This window comes from Rattus norvegicus, chromosome 13 (genome assembly GCF_036323735.1).
Source record: "Rattus norvegicus strain BN/NHsdMcwi chromosome 13, GRCr8, whole genome shotgun sequence".
In the NCBI taxonomy this organism is placed as follows: Eukaryota; Metazoa; Chordata; class Mammalia; order Rodentia; family Muridae; genus Rattus; species Rattus norvegicus.
The window spans coordinates 104,510,272-104,526,160 of record NC_086031.1 but is presented as its reverse complement, the minus strand read 5'-3'; positions in this window follow the sequence as shown (position 1 = coordinate 104,526,160).

The window sequence follows — 15,889 nt, the reverse complement described above, 5'->3', positions numbered from 1 at the left end:
TCTAATTAGCTTCCTCTTTTCTTCGGCTGATCCCAGAGGAAGCAGTTTTCCACTTCTAAGAAATGTTTGACCAGGTCCCACCCTTGTGGGTGAGCTTTGGTGAGAGAAGCAGTAAGTTATCGTAGACTGATTTCTTGTCTCTTCCCACTTCCTCCTTCTCAAGTTCAAAGTCATCCACAATTGTCTTGGCTCTACCTCAGCTGGGGCAGTCCTCAGGCCCAGGGGACATGCTGTATGGTACCCATATCACTTCTTTGAGTTTTGCAAGCACAAGTGAACTTCTCCTTGAACTCTCTGTCTCCATGGCATGGGAACAGGAAGACATTCTGAGCATGCTCAGAGCTAACCTGCCTTTGTACGCCTCTGTTAAGGATAGGCTAACTTAGTTGTTTCTGTTTCCAAAGCTTCTGGAAACTGGGTGCCGTTGCTTGATTATAATATTATCCTTTTAACTCACTGCCTCAATGTCCTTCTCTCTTGTTGAAGGGGTAGATGTGTTACCTGAAATCTGTTCATTCAGAATTCAGCTCCAGGCTAAATGAAAAACAAGGAGCGCTCTATGGTAGCCTCTGCCCCCCTCTCCTAAGCAATCCCTCCCACGCACCTCATGAATGATTCAGGCGCAGTCACAGCTCCCTGTGTCCAGCTCCAGGGGTCTTCATAGGAAAATAGACCTGCCTGAAGTTGGGAAGTTCCCCAGACTACAGACAGTTCTCCCTCTAATTAATGTTCCTTTTTCTTCTAAGTTGAGAGAGGGGGAGAAAAGGGAACAACTAGAGGGAGGGCAAGTTCTGGGACTCATCACCTTGCAGGCCAGTGATTCTTAATGGAAAGTCACCATGGGTGTTGGCTTCCTGTCCAGGTGTTCATCTTCTCCCTGGCTTCTGAAGACGGGACGATGTGTGAACTCACCCGAGGCTCCTCACCCCCTCTCTTCCTGGACTTTAGAGGGAGATCTGGGCCAAACCCTGCACAAGTGGCTGGGCACTTGGCTGCCACAGAGGAATGACCAAGGTCTGTGTGTCCTTCAGTGATCCTGCCTCTAGCTAGGATGTGGCTCAGTGGAGGACCTACTTGGTCAGCCCAGTCACTCGTGAGAGGCTCCTCCATGTTTGCTTCTATTCACTCATTTTGTATTCCTTCCTTTCCTCAGACCTGTGGTAGCTCTAGGTCACTCTCAACCAACCCCCGCTGGCTCTCAGAAGAAGCTCTGAAGTCACGCATGGTCTCAGATTAAGCCGCCTTCAACACCACCCCAGACCCGTCCCTTCTCTGCTGTTTATTTGAAGATCTGTATTCTCCCACAGGGCTCGTATGGGCTCCTTACTCGATTTTATTTTCTTAAGCTGAAGTTGTTACTTACTGGACACACCCACTGGTGGGGGGTGTGGTGGGGGCAGAATAGTCTCCATGTTGCTCAAAGGAGCTAGCAAACAAAATAAAAGCATTTTTGACACACACGGTTAGTAGTAAGCACACTTGGCCAAGACTGTCCGTGCCTTTTTATCCCCAAGGCAGGTGGTTACTGTGTCTCATTTCATCGGGGGAAGCTTGATTTCACAATCTGACGCAATTGAAGAATTGGTACAAGGTGGTGGTGGTGGTGGTGGGGTAGAGGGATGTGCTCTCTTGTTGGACTAACTACTTTGACAGGAAGATAGAACCTGGCCAGAGGAGAGAGCATTCCGTATCCTGGGGAGCCTACACCCTCAGGCCCATAAAACTCCTTTGTGGTTCTGAAGACTTCAAGAATCTTCCTATGCAAATTTAAGTCCTCAGCTAACAATGAGGCTCCCTGGGAGCCAGAGGCTGGGGATGTAAGAAAGACCTCAACAGTTTACTTGGTAAGCAAAGTGTGAGGCCCCCTGGGAGCCACAGAATAGCTGCTGTGAAGTGACCTACAGAGCCCGGGGCATGAAAGGGTGTGATAAAGACCCAAGGGGGTACAGCACCAGGCCTCCCAGCTGGAACTTCTAATATGTTTCCTCTTACTCACCACCTACAGGGCCCGGGGCAGGAGAGCAGCCTCAAAGGGAATAGCTAAGGTTAGACTTTCTCAAAGACTCTCCCTGCCCCCCGCCCCCGGCTTTACCTCCACAGAATCTTGGGTAGTTCACCTGAGTTTACTTGGTCTCTCTAGCCAGGAAGCCAAGTCCTCCAGGGCATCTATTTCTTCTCTTTTGTTTCTTACCACAATGCTCAGCACGATGGGTTGCAGGAAAAACACTTCCCATTTCTTCATCTTTGAAGCACCAATGTGCTCTTTCTACCCTGCAGGCTGTTTCCCAGATAGTGGGGAAATCAGCTGAAAGGCAGAAAAGACCCGGACCAGGATGCCCAGTGCCCCAGTTCCTTCCAGACTACTCCAGCCTAGCAGGTCCAGGCATAGAACTATTTGTCTGGGGGATTCCCTGCAGTATGGCCCAAGCTCACTCGTGGGCTAATCAAAGGGTATCTGTGTTGGTCTCCTAGGGCACAGCAGAGGGGACACTGCCTGTTCTGTGGTTTATAACCTGGGATTGAAGACAGGCATATGAGGTGACAATCTTGATATCACCTATCACTGCAGGAGTCACTCTCTCTCTCTCTCTCTCTCTCTCTCTCTCTCTCTCTCTCTCTCTCTCTCTCCCTCCCTCCCTCCCTCCCTCCCTTTCCAAAAGAAAAAAAAAAGTTCTTTTTGAAAATAGGTCTCACCATGTTGCCCTGGTTAGCCTGAAACTCACGCTATAGACTAGTCTAGCCTTGAACTTATAGAAATCTACATGTGCCAGAACTAAAGGCATACCCACTACTCTCGGCCTTTGGGAATTTCTTCATCACTGTGTGCCTTTGTTTTCTTTTTATTTTATTTACTCCACTGGAAAATGAGAATGAAAGTCGGGTCCCACCTGCCTTTGTTGGAGGTGGTGTTCTAGTTTGCTTTTCTGTTGTTGCAACAAATACTTTAACCAAAAACAACTTGGTGGGAAAAGGCTTATATTTCTAGGTCAGAGTCCATCCCTGAAGAGTTTTAGGACAGGAACTCAGCAGGAATTGAAGCAGAACCCATGAAGGGATATGCTGACTGGCTTCTTCTTGCATGGTCTCTTGCTCAACCAGCTGTCTTATATCACCCAGGCCCACCTACCTAGGGGTGGCGCCTCCCATAGTGGGCTGAGTCCTTCTATATCAACTAGCAATAAAGACAGTGACCCAAAGACATGACCCCAGGCCAATTAGATCAAGGGAATTCTGTAATTGTGGTTCCCTTTTGTAGGTGACTCTAGCTTGTGTTAAGATGACACTGGTAACTGGAGTCATAGTTGAACGTGCACACAGGGGCTAGCAGGGGAATGTCAGCTGCCCACGGATAGGGGAAGTGACTGTCACAGATACTGCTGGCTTCTGTTCCTTTATTATCTCATACCCTTCAACTAGCTCACCTGAGAGACCCCCGGAGCGGGGAGACCCCCACTCAAGTCTTGGGATGACGCGACCCCCCCCCAAGAACTCACACAAGACCATCCTTGCTGTAATCACATGAGGTTTATCGATAGCAACCAGTGCACTGGGGTCGAGACTCATATCCCATGCAGGGGCAGTGGAGCTCGACCCCAAGAGGCTGGGAGAAAGGGTATTTAAAGGGGGAAACCACAACCCGAGGGGGCAGGGATGGCGTCATTGGAAAGTGTGAAGAATAACAGTGAAATATCACAAGGAGAAGAAGCTCTCTGTTTCTCAAGATTGTTTCCTAGGAGAAGCTGCTTCCTGCTTCTCAAGATTGTTTAATTTTATGGTCTGCTAGTTCCTAGGAGAAGTTGCTTGAACCAGCAGATGTAATTGCCTATTCTATAGCCCTAGGAGAGGCTTCCTGGAACATACAATTCTGAGGCCTAACCTGTTTCTTCTGCTCTAAACTTTGTGTCTGGGGGGGGGGGGGGGCAACTTTAAAACTTTTACCTTTCACACCTTTCCCTCCATGTGCTGGAGAAGAGACCAGAAGGGCAGGAGGCTTCAAAGGGCACCCCCCCCCCGAAGGTATGGCCATTATGAGAGTCTCCAGTTCCTTTCTTACAGAGAACCGGCAAAGTCTGGCAACACGCAGTCTCCCTTCATTCCTGTACAAGCTTCTGGAACTCAGCTCTACTTCTGAGGTGTCCCATGCCCTGATCCACACAGCCAGTCCCTAACTGGAGGACTCAGTTCCAACTGCAAGTTCCCCAGCCAGGCCTATGCAGTTTGTTTTATGATGGGAACCTCCAAACACCAGTCCTTGGGCACACGCTTGTTCCTTCTCTTTGGGCTTTGGTTTCCTGTCTGAAGCACACCTCTTTTGGTAGACCTTGGGGTTCTGGTAAAGAGGTCTCTCAGTCACACATTATACCTTTGTGCAATGGGACTCCTTTAGTGAGCTGGTAAGTGCCCTCAAAAGAGATTTTTATAAATATTTCAGGTAGACTTTTCTAATGGATTTTATCTTTGTGAGACTTCTGCTTTCTGGGTAACGACTTTTCTAAGGAAATACATATCTATGTTTCTTTTTAGTTGAACCTGGATAGGGAAATCTCTGTCTTTACAGGTGCTGTGTAAACTGTGGTTGACCCTGAGTCCACATCCACTTACTCCAAGTTCTAAGGACGGGGTGGGGAGGGGTAGACTCCAAGAGCAAAATGGCCCCAGGGAAAGTGTTTTCTTCCACTGTTGAGCTCTGAGAGTAATAAAGGAAGCAGAGACTGGGTTCTGGGAAGGGACTGTTCCCAGCTTGAGGGGAGGAAGTAAGCTTATCAGGACCCAGTCTTTATCTGGAGGAATCTTCCGCAGGCTGCAGGCTTTGACCTTCTGGCTGCAAAGCTTTGCCAAGGGGCAGGAAGCCTCAGGGTCAAGTGAGACGTTAGCAGAAGGCCTACTTTTGCTTTCCCAAGGCTTTCTGTTTTCCTTCTAGGGCCGGTGCTGGCACATTCCAAAGTCTCTGCCCGTGGCTTGCAAGGACGTTGGGATGTGCTAAGGAAGGAAGGCAAACACGGCTAAACTCCTCTGGCATCCAAGGCCTGGTATCTCCAGATGCATCTCCAGTCTTTTCTTTTTTCTTTTCTCTCCTAGGACATGATCTGGAATGTTCCCCAAAGGATGATGCGTTAAGTGTCCTGCGTTCCCCAGCTTGGCAGCACTAGGAAACAGCACAGTCTTTAAATGATGGGGCGCTGGGAGGTTTCAGGCGAAGGGTGAGTTGGTAAGGTATCGGTAGATAAGGAGGGCAGGCATAGACTTCCTTAAGAGAACCACATTTTTGCCCATGGGAAATGGCATAGAGGAGAAGGCATATGCAGTGGTGGATGCAGGGGTGCGGGGTAAGGATAGTGGGAAGACCCAGGAGCTTTATAAAATGCCTAACCCAGTACCTGCTGACTCCCAAATCTGGTGCCCCTCACCTCCCCACAGGCTCTTGAAGGGAGTTGTAGGATAGCCATATTTTCTCTCCTTGTGTTTGATTTCGATAGTCCTGAGGTGAGCACTTTACTCCTTCCTACGCTCCCTGTCCAAGGCACCAATTTGCCACAGGCTCAAAATCATCAGTGCTAACTAATTATGGATCTAAGCACCCACAAAACAAACCCAAATACACCCGTTTCCTTCTAAGTTAATCCTCTTAGGTGCTCCCGACAGTGGTGGAGAACTGAGCGGAACATTTCCAGTCACTCTAGTCAAACAGGGAGAGAGACAGACACTGGGAGCTCCTCCGTCCTCCCTGCTCCTCCCGCCCTCTTCCTGTAGTCTACCTTGAAGCCATACTGATGGACAAGCATGAATTCAACCCACCGCACATCAAACCTCGGTCTCCTCCTCTGTATATAGGTTCCCTCAGCCACTTGCTTGCCGCCTTGTCCCTGAGTCATAAGTCCCCTGAGGGTGGGTTTGCTCTTTGGATGTATTCTTAGCACAGAAGCCGTAGCAGTCAGTGACTGGTAAGAAACAGAACAGTTACCATGAAGTCCCTCCTGTGGAGAAGGCAAGAGTGGAGACTCTGAGTGATCACTGGGCCGGAAATCAGTCCTCACGCTGCCGAGACCTGGGTTCCAGCAGCCCCCCCACTCCTTCTCTTTGGAAGGTCCCTTTGGCCTTGCCGTCTTTCAAAGAGAAGGGCACTGAGAGGAAGTCCTCGGTTGGGCATCTACAGCTTTGCAGTCAGTACACGTCCTGTTGGGATATTGGTGCTGTCACCTTATGGTTCAAACAGTAATGTCTACATTTTAAAAGAAACTAGTTTGCCTCTAATCTGTCTGTGCCCAGTCACTTCCAGGGGGAAAACAACCTTGTGTAGAGCCTGAAAATTCTCTCTGGCCTCTGGGTCCTACCTTGTTCGGGTTCTCTATTCAGTGCCCTCTGCCTTGAGACAGTTGGGAACAGTGGCTTGGCCAGGGACACCACTGACAATCTGATTTTCCCAGCAGCACTGTTAACAATAGGCATGAGTGTCCCCTTTGTCCAACCTGAGCGCTTCACAGGAGGCGCTTGGAGAGGCACGGCAACTGCCTTCAATCTTATCCCGTGCTCATCTCCGGCCTCAGCCTGGCTCTTACTCACTGTGTCTAAGAGCACAGCACTGCAGCACAACCCTGAAAGGCTCCAAGACACTGGACTCTTGGCTAATCATTTCAGATCTGGGGGTTATAGACAGAGGCACAGACAGACGCATAGCTCCTCTCTCGGGCAGGCTCCCCCACCTCTGTTTTCAGATAAACCAGCTTTGGTTTGAGATTATCTCTCTCCCATCTAACCTGCAAGAAACAGAAACGATGTCAAATGTTTAAACTTCCCCCAGCATTTCTCTTCATTCGACAGGCTCTGTGCTCACGGCTGCTGCCCTGGGGTTCGGGCGGTGACAATCTGGCACACATCTTACCACATTATGACAAGTGTTTCCTGTTCTGGACTGGCCTCCTCTGGTCCGTCTCCTTATCCTCTTCTAGACGCCGTCGCTGGAAGGTCAAGTTCATATGCATTTTTCTGTCATTCCAGAATATTGGATCATGTCCATGTATAGGAGGATACCTTCCCTGAACAATAGTAATTTAATTTTTTTTTTTTATTTAGGAAGGAGGAAAAATAAAGAGAACAAGGGTGAGGTGACAGAATTCTGTACCGTCTTGGTCAACGTGTGGATGTTCAAGTGTTTATTATCTCCTCTATCTAAGGTTCCAAGGAGGGAGAAAGACAGAAAAAGATGTGTTGTCCCAAACTCCTGAACTTACAATGGTGTGATAAACGGTGTGAAAGAGGCACATGTCTGAGGTACCTGGAATTGGCAGCTGACTCACTGGGAGGCCCCAGATGAATGAAACCCCACAGTGAATGCATATCCCACGGGGCTGAGGTTCTGCCTGGGTAGTTCCCAATATGTCCCTAATTCTGCTGGAAAGTTAGCCACTTAGTAGACACGCAGGAAATGTTTGTTGAAGGAATAGTAGTGACCCTGCTAAGAACCACAAAAGATGACTAAGAAGCACTGTGACAGAGGGGGTCACCATTCTCAGGGGACACGGAGTAGCAGTGGAGGAGACACACTTTGGGACCGGAGAAGGACTGCTTTTTCTTCATGGTGTCAGAGCTGAAATAGGATATAAGATTCCAGAAGTCATGAGCAATAAATTTCTATGGGTCACATAGCTCGGTCTGTGATCATCTGTTACAGCAGCACAGAACAGACTAAGACACAGACACCACATTTGGGTCTTGCCTGAGGGCTGAGACTGAATCTAACATGAACTGTCACCCGTTGGGATTGTACCTGTCCTGATCAAAGCAGAACGGTTGGTTCGGAGTGAAATCCTTCCCCCCACCTCCCAGTCCTCGTTGCTAGTACTCGTAGTTTCTCCCATAAATCTGATTAGTGAGCTTAATCTCTGGGTTTTTTTCCCCTTTAACTTTTGGCACACTATTTTAATAATAACCTTAGTCACCCCTCCCCCACCGCTGCCATCTCCTTCTAATAAATATTGTCACATGTTCTTTCTTGTTTGTTCTATTGATATAGTTCATAAATTTTAATAGTGTGCTCAAAGCTTTACGTCTTGATGCATTCACTAGAAACAGCGTTTCTTGGCTCCATGGGAAGGTAATGTCTCTCTGCCCCTCCCCCAATTCTAACCCTCTCTGCCGCCCCCCCCCCCAGGTCATTTCTTTTGCTTGTCTCATATACATGGGGATGGACAGCTGTATTTCAAATTTTCTGAGGTGTACTAAAAGTTTGAGCCAGACAGCTAGAGAGCAAATAGCACTTATCTATTTTAAAGTTCAGATTAGGCCATTATTTTATCATGTAACCTAGAGTTTCTGGTTACCTTTCATTCCTACTGTTGACCAAAAGCAAATTAAAACTAAAAAACAAAATGTCAAATCAAACCAAACCAAACCCATATGGTTTTTTTTTTTTTTTTATTCTCCGTAGGACACAGCTGCCTTCTTGTCTGGTGTGTTGCTCTGTCTGCATCGTAGGGTAAAGTAGAACAATGTGTGGTGTGGAGACAAGGTCTCTGCACCACAGGGGATAAGGAGAGAAAGCAGGGCAGGCTTCCCAGGGAAACATGAATGCATGACAGGACTTGAGGGAGAATCTTCATATATGAGTGTATGTGTGCAGTGTATGTGTGCAGAATGTGTACAGTGTGTAGCATATTCTCACTGTGTATGTTCAGTGTGTATACGTGCAGTGTGTGCACTGTGTATATATGTGCAGTGTATGTGCACTATGTGTATGCGCAGCATGTGTGCATTATGTGTGCACTCTGTGTATGTGCAGTGTGTGCACTGTGTTTGTTCAATGTGTGTGTGTGCACTGTGTGTATATGTGCAGTGTGTGTGCACTATGTGTATGCACAGCATGTGTGCATTGTGTGTACTCAGTGTGTATATGTGCAGTGTGTTAAGTGTGTGTGCACTGTGTGTACTTGGTGTGTATATGTTCAGTGTACGTGCAGTGTGTAAAGCACCTGCGTGCAGTGTGTAATCACTGTATGTACACTGTGTTGTGTTCAGTGCGTATATGTGCAGTGTGTATACAGCGTGTACAGCATGTGTGAGCTGTATGTATGGAGTGGGCAGATGTGTGCAGTGTGTGTGCTGTATGTGTATTCAGTGTGTGTATGGGCAGTGTGTGTGTGCAGTGTGTGTACACTGTGTATATGTGTTGCATGTGCAGTGTGTATGTGGAGTATGCATTTGTGCACAGTGGGTATGTGCAGTGTGTGTGTGTGTGCGGTATGTGTATGCAGTATGTGTGTGTGTGTGCAGTATGTGTATGCAGTGTGTGTGCACTGTGTGTATGTGCAGTATGTGTGCACTGTGTATGTTCAGTGTATTTGGTTAGATTTTATATTTTTCCTTCTAACATTAAAAGAAGCCAGATTTTTATATGGAAAAATTTTAACTAAACCAATGAAATCCTGATCCCAGAATTAAGGAAAACCTGTGTTTCATTTCTTTCTACTGCTCTGCCCTTGTTTCTCTAAGAGCTCCACAATTCTAGTTTGTGATTTTGCTTCCTAAAGGCAATGGTGTCCGGGAGACCGAATCTCATGACTGCCTGCTTCAAGAGGTCACTGTTTGTAGCAAAACCTGCCCATCCTTCTCAGGGGGTATGCCACCTGCTTCTTGGATGTCTTTCTTTTGTTGCTTTTGCAACTCTGTTTTAGTCACTATGTATTTATTTGTGTTTTCCTGGTCATTATTGCTTTCTCGGGGGGGGGGGGTGTGACCAAGACTAGCTCTTCCCAGAAAGGGATAGATAGACAATAGATAGATAGATAGATAGATAGATAGATAGATAGATAGATAGATAGATAGATAGATAGCTGGATGGATGGATGGATAGCTGTAAATGAATCTTTCTCAGAAGAATGGCTCCCAGTCCAGCTTCCTCTTCAACTCTACACTGGTCAGACATAAAATGGCATGGGCCACCAGAGCCAGTGAGAGCCTTAGAACTCCTACTGATTGCTGTGAACCATAAACACAACAGGCTTCACACACACCTCTTCCATCCCCCAGGCTGCTGGGTTTCTGAGTCTCACATCTCACTCCAATCTCCTCCTCTAAGTTTTCTTCATGCCTGACTGAAGTGTTCTAACTAGACCCAAAGTATACTTCTGAAGATGTTCGTTCTGCCCACCCTTGAAGGGTGGTGGCAATCCACCAATATTGACCAGGGATTTCATAGCAACTGCCTCAGTGTTGAGCCTAACTCTCACTTTGTTAGCCACGTGACCTTTTACAAATGACCTAACATCGAGTGTCTTTATCAGAAGAGTCTGTGTTAGATGTGCCCTCCACAGTGTGCATGGTAGACGAGACAGCACACATACATTTCTGAACACAATGCTGTACTCCAGAAAATCAAATCAATGCTAGCCCGGATGACAACTGAAGCTTTTTAATGCAGTTGCATGGCTGGGGCCCCAACTGGTTTTGACCAATTCAAAAACCACACACAGTACGTAGATGAGGAAGATGCCTTTGTTTCAAAGATCTCTGTACAGATTTTTTTTTTTCAGCTGGGAGACTGAGAAGAGGGTTCAAAGATTAAGAACACTCATTGCTCTTGCAGAGGATCTGGGTTCAATTCCCACCACCCACATGGTGCCTTAGGACCATCTGCAATTCCAGTTTCAGAGGCCCCAATGCCCTTGTTCTGGCCTCTATGGGAGCCAGGTATGCACAGAGTGCACATACATGCGATATTAAAAGGAAGAGAAAAGTGATGGGTTAAACATCTGTCCTCACATTGCTTCTTGTTTGTCTCTCTGTCTGTGATCCATTGCTGTCAGGGGAGGCATCCCGTTGGTTCCTGTATGGCTCTCATAGGTTCCCTTTCTGGCCCCTGTCTGTCCCACATCATATTGTGGGGTTCCCTTCAGGTGTATTGTGAACACTGGAAGTCTAGAATTAAACCTTCCTCCCCCTTCAGAAATCTGAATCCATGCTCTGACTGATGCCAAAACAAGGCGGGCGCTATTCTCAGGCATCAGCTTCCACCCTGGGAACTCCAGGCCCTTCTAGGCAGATCGGCTTGATTTCTTTGGAGTGTATTTCCTGTGCTCCCCCATTCGGCCCGGAGATAAAGGTGCCCGTGCTGGTGGGGGTGGAGGGGCCGACAGTACCACCATTCATAGTTGATTTGCCCATCAGCCTTCTCCGGTAGGGACATCAGCTGGCAGGCTAACCTTTGGGGAGTGGGGCCCAGAGGAGTCTCTCAAACTCAACAAGTGGCCAGAATACTTGAGAAAGGAACTTTGTAGTCAGGTGAATCATTCAGAACACGGCCGAGGGGGACTGGAAAGAGTGAAGCTATAAAGGCGAGACCAAGGAAAGCTGGCCAGGTGGCATAAGCCTGCACGCTTGGAAAGAAGTGAAAAAGGACATGTGGGGCCTTGTAAAATACCTATCAGTGTTACACGAGTAAGAACTTTCTGTCATGAAAACAAGGGAGTAGTCAGAGGCAAGTCCGAGAGCTTAACGCACCCAGCCGACTATCCCTACCTGCCACCTCTCTTTGTTGATGGTGACACAGGAGTTCTGGGTCCCAGAAGGTGCTTAGTGTGTGTTGGATGGGTAGGGAGATGGCTAAGGTCTGAGACACCTTATGCAAATGGGTACCAGCTCAGTGAGGTCTAACCTGTGCTTAGGTCTGAGACACTTTATGCAAATGGGCGCCAGCTCAGTAAGGTCTAACCTATACTTAGGTCTCGAATGGGAATTGGGAGAATTCTCAACGACTCTCATGGTTTAGGTTCTTCCGTTCTGAAGTTCACAGAGAGCTCCAAAATCAGAACCCATTTTCCCCTCAGAGGAGCAGTGTGGGCCACGTGTCTCATTGAAATGGTCAAAACCAGCCTGGATCTCAGTGATGCGATTGGATCAGAAAGTGGTCCATCATTTGTGTTCCTTGGTGCTGACATTTGCAACAATGAAAAGTGTACTAAGGCCAGGAAAGACTTTTGAAATTTAGAATCAGCCACTGTTCTCTGTGAGCCCCTCTCTTCCCATCAGTCAGACAGACGCAGGGCATCCACTGTTTCTGAACACGTCTCTGAGGTAAGCAGGTATTCTTAAATAAGTGAACTTTGGTGAGATGGAACCAGGAAGAAACACACACTTTCACTGTCTCCCAGTGTTTTATTGCTATAGGTAACACAAGTTCAATGTAACCCTCCATAAAATGTCAGATTTTGTAGTTTAACAGAAATGCTACTTCCTTTATTTTCCTCTATGAAGTTCCCAAAACACATCACTTTATCAAAGACTCTGAGAAATTCTCTCACACGCTTATTTGCATTTAAGGAGGAGTTTCTCAATGTGTACGCTCACTGTGTGTATGTGTGTGTGTGTGTGTGTGTGTGAATATATGTATGTGTTCGTCTGTATGTGTGTGACTATGTATGTCTCTATGTATATGTGTCTGTGTGTATATGTATGTGTCTGTGTGTCTGTCTGTTTGTGTCTCTCTGTGTACATATATGTCTGTGTGTCTCTATGTGTTTGTCTATGTATATGTGTATATGCATGTGTGGTACATATGAATGTGTGTGTATGTGTGTTTGTGTGTGTATGCGTGTGTGTGTTATTATACACACATCGTTCCTAGCACCCTATGGATTGTATGTAGAGGAGACTGGGCACTCCGGGACGGTGCTGAGGACCAGGGCTGGCATCTATGATCCAGGCTTTCTGAGCTTCCTGCCTGTTCTGAAAGGAGTATATCTGATGTTCCAGAAGACAGTTTGTCACAGATCTGCAGTCTCCTGAGAGTCCACGCCAGTGACACATCTGCCCCACTACCAGCCCTGCTCTGCACCTCTCCTCAGTTGCTTGATGTGGCCATGGCCATGCTCTGTAAAGTGCTCTACCCCCTAGCTGCATCCGCAATCCCCCTTTACCTCCCTGGGAGGCGGACCATTCATCTCCGCAATGCTCCCAGGCATCCTGGGAATTCCGTTTGCTGTGTTCTTGGGCAGAGGCTTCTTGAGAGATGCTGTAAGGGAGTTCGACAGGTGGGAGAGTCTCACTATTGGGGGATGCATCACTATGACGTAGGATGTGAATACCCCACATGCTTTAGTGTGTGGTCACTGTCACAATGCACGCTTTCTCCTGTTACCTGGACAACTGCTATGGAGCAGGGTCTATGCCTTACCATGACTCTCCCTTCCGGTTTTACACAATGAGTGGCTAGCAGATGCTAATTGTGTGTTTTGCTAACATGTAATGTTTTTATAAAAAAAGAAATCAGGGGTGTTTCTTTATGTCTAATTTTTGGGTAAACTGAGGCAGACTAAAGGGAGTAATCAAGATGATGATGGAGATGAGTTTAAAAAAAAAAGAAGCACAGGCCATAGGCTCAGAAGAGAGGGCAAGGAGAAAGGCTGAAGGAAAAGTTGTCACGATTGCAAGTATTGTCCCTGTGCTTGCTGCAGGCCTGAAGGACCCTGGTCAGTTAGGCATGTGGAAGCAGAAGCAGGAGCAGGCCAGGATTCAGAAACTTGGGTACCTACATCAGCTTTGTCCCCCAATATAATGTTGATGGCATTAACAGAAGAAAGACATCACCATGCCCCTGAGGCTCTCATGGCCTTGGGGTAGTCTCTGAAAACAGCATAGTCACTTATGGGAGAGAGTGACCAGCTCTGTCAGCTGCAGATCCACTGACTGCAGGACAGAGAGAGGGGGGAATGGGGAGCAGAGAGAGGAAGAAAGAGGGAGACAGAGGGAGAGAGGAAGAGAGAGAGGGAGAGAGGGAGGTTAGCATTTTTCAAGCATATCAAAGCGGCTATACAGAATGTAGAGAACAGGCAACTTTTGAGCCGGACTTTGAAGGATGGATAGAGGGTTGGCCAGACAAACAAGGAAGAAAAACAGTATTTTAGACAAAGAGGAGAGGATGTGTGTAGGTCATGAGGCTTTGGGTTTTATTATCGTTATGATCATTAGTACCAAGGATTGTGTGTAGAGGTCAGAGGACAGCTTGGCAGACCCAGGTCTCCCCGTCCACCTGGTTGAAGCAGACTCTCGTTTCTGTCACACTGTATAATACAGCTTAGCTGGGTGGGGAGCACCTGGCAAATCCTCCTGTCTCTGCCTTGTGTCTCACTTTAGAAGTGCCCGGGCTACATATGCACGCACTCTCTCTACCACTACGTCCACGGGTTCTTGGATCATGCTTATGCTGCAGGCCCTTTTGCCAGCGGAGTTACCTTGGCAGCCTGTAGTGAGCCTTTAGAAAGGTTTTCCCACTGAAGGGCCGAGGAAGATGGCTGAAGGGCTGAGCCATGAGAGGGACAACAGGTGGTGAAGAAGAAATTAAGAACAATCAAGCAAAGACGCGTACCCTGTCCTCTAAGTCACGGGAACAATGAGGAGTTTAAAAGCAGGACGAATACGGTAAAACATTCCCTTCGAACGAAGAAAATAAGAATACTTTGCATCCTGTTTTCTGACAGCTGATGCAAAACAAAGACACCCAGTCTTCAAACAAGGGAGTATGTGTTGGAGAAAGGCGTTCCCAGGGCCGGTCTTCGCATCTGGATGGAACCTGAAGAGATTCTGCGGCTTGCGCACTGGCCCTGCCATCAGGAACCCACTTAACCTGGGTTCATGACCCTCTGCATAGACTCCTGAGCTCACCCTGATCCCTGCTGCCGAAGCCCACTGCTCCCCTCTACCTCACCAGCACCCGTTGGTTGGGGCTGTGGCAGGCAGGACTCCTCACTGCCTTTCCCCTACTCTAGTTCTGCCTCCTTCCTTTGCCTCTTAAGCTCCCCGGCAGCCCAGAGCCAGCGACCTTCAGCAAGCTGAGCAAATTATTTTCTGCTAATGAGCTTAATTACCCAGCTCTCTATTTAACATGCACTTAAGGCTTTTTTTTTTTTAAAAAGGCCTTTGGAAACCCTTTGTTACATGAGCAGGTACTCAGGCAAAAAAGGTAGGAGTGCTCAGGCCCACACAGGCCAGCAGTCACAGAGGGAGGAGCCTGGTGCTCCCCTCCCTGCCTCTGCACAGCCGGGGAAGATCCAGCACGTTCTTTCCTCTTGCGTCTGCTTCCTCTGTCCTAGCCTGTATCCTTCTGCATCACGTGATGTCCACTTCAAAGTTTTCAATGGAACACACAATACCTTCTACTGGACCTTCCAAATCTGCAGTGTTACTGCCATAGAAGGCTGGCTAACTGGGGGAGACAGTGACCATGGGGAAGTAAAATACTGAGGATTCAGAACCAACAGGTCAAGGTTTCCTAGTGTCTGCCTTTGAGATAAGATAAGGGACACACAGAGTCTTCCAGAGACCAGGTTTGCTTATATTGGTTGCTGACTCTGGAACTCAGAGGAGAACCACTTTCATAGGGACCTGGAGTGTAATGGACCCCTCCTTATATAAGTATGCAGATCGCCCAGCAAGCCATTGCTTTTGAAACGAATGTATCTCTCCCGGCAAGAGCAAAATCTGCAAACATGGAAATGTTGACCAAGACAGTAGAAGTATCCTAGCTTTCTTTCTGTTGCTGTGATAAAATTTCCTGACAGAGAGTGGCTCACAAGAGGGCTTATTGTAGCTCAGAATGCCAGATTGCAGCCTAGTATAGCAATGAAGGCAAAAAAGATGAGCAGCCAATCTCCTCCCCAGTCAAGTACAGAGGAGATAATCAGGCACAGCTTACTACTCATGGACCTCCTCCAGTCCCATACATCCCAGGACCTGAACCTAAGGAATGGTGCCTCTCACAGTGGGCAGTATCTTTCCACATCAATCACACAATCAAGATAATCTCCCACAGGTTTGCCCACAGGTCAACCTGACCTACATAATCCCACACTGAGACTCTCTTCCCAGATGATTCCTGGGAATCATTGATGATTAAAACTGT